Genomic DNA, 272 nt, shown 5'->3' with positions numbered 1-272 from the left:
CTTCGGCAGGGGGACGGTTGTGGCCTCTCCCCAGCCGGAACAAACCCCCAGGGACGTGGTGGCCTTGGAAAGTGCCCTTCATTGTCCCCTCGTGGCACCACCCCGGTGAAGCACGAGGTGCTTCGGAGCGATGCCGGGAGCTGCTTCCAGGGTGATGGGGCTGAGGAAGGGGGCTGTGACCCCCGGCTCAGGGGACTTTGGGGACATGGAGGGACCCTCAGCTACAGCGCCGGGAGGGAGGGGCTGGAAGGCAGAGCCCAGCCCAAGCAGGA

Source organism: Egretta garzetta, unplaced genomic scaffold (assembly GCF_000687185.1).
Source record: "Egretta garzetta isolate BGI_Z169 unplaced genomic scaffold, ASM68718v1 scaffold1262, whole genome shotgun sequence".
Lineage (NCBI taxonomy): Eukaryota > Metazoa > Chordata > Aves > Pelecaniformes > Ardeidae > Egretta > Egretta garzetta.
The sequence above is the reverse complement of the archived record's forward strand: the minus strand, read 5'-3'. Positions refer to the sequence as shown.